Here is a 1234-nt window from a genome sequence, read left to right on the forward strand (position 1 = left end):
TTTCAATTGATTGGTTGATCAAAACATTTACATCTGATCTCATCATGGGAATAACCCACATGACTACTGCTTAAACCACTCAGAGTGGTCCAGCCAAATTGAAACACAACTTCAACTATCACAGTTGGTTCTGTTGTGATGTTGCACATTTCAATTCTTAATCATGTTATTTGTATTCCCTCCCTCCTTTCCTTTGTTAAATTTTCCATCAGTTTATCAATTTTTCTAATCTTTTCAAAAAACCAACTGTTAGTCTTGTTGATTTTTTCTATTGTCTTTCAATTTTCTGTTCCACTGATTTCTGCACAAATCTTTACTAATTCCTTTCTTGTGTTGACAGTAGCATTTTCTTGCTGTTCTATATCTAATTGTTGAAGATATTGGTTTAAATTGTTGATTTTGGCTCTGTATTCTTTTTTGATGTGTGCATTTATTGCTATAAAATGGCCTCTGATCACTGCTTTTGCTGTGTCCCAAAGATTTTGGTATGTTTTCTTTTCATTCTTGTTTGATTCAAGGAATTTTTTAGTTTTGTTTTTTATTTCTTCTCTTACTTAGTGTTTCTTAGGGAGGATGTATTTCGGTTGCCATGTGTTTGCTCTTTTTCCATTGATCTTCCTATTGTTGATTTCTAATTTAATAGCATTGTGATCTGTGAAGAGGCATTGCAGTATTTCAATATTTTTACATCTATGAAGGCTTGCTTTAAGGCCTAACATATGGTCTGTCATGGAGAATGTTCCATGTTTACAGGAAAAGAATATATATTGTGCTGTTGTTGGGTGAAGTGTTCTTTAGTTGTCTATAATGTCAGATTGGCAGATGGTACTATTTAGTTCTTCTGCATCTTTGTTGAGTTTCTTTCCAGTTCTGTCTTTCATTGAAAGTGGTGTATTAAAGTCTCCTACTATGATTGTGGAGTCATCCATTTGCTATTTCAACTCTTTTAAAGTCTGATTTATGTATTCTGGGTTTTTTTTTTTTTCATTGGGTCCATAGATATTTATGATGATTATATATTCTTGTTCAATTGATCCTTTAATCAATATAAAATGTCCTTCCTTGTCTCTCATGGTGGTTTTCGTCTTAAAGTCAATTTGATCAGCAATTAATATTGCCACTCCTGCCATTTTTTGAGTGCAATTTGCTTGATATATCTTTCTCCAACCTTTGATTTTTAGTCTATTTTTGTCTTTGTCTTTAAGGTGTGTCTCTTATAGACAGCATATTGAAG

Source organism: Orycteropus afer, unplaced genomic scaffold (genome assembly GCF_000298275.1).
Source record: "Orycteropus afer afer isolate SDZICR_OR568_19922 unplaced genomic scaffold, OryAfe1.0 scaffold00682, whole genome shotgun sequence".
Lineage (NCBI taxonomy): Eukaryota > Metazoa > Chordata > Mammalia > Tubulidentata > Orycteropodidae > Orycteropus > Orycteropus afer.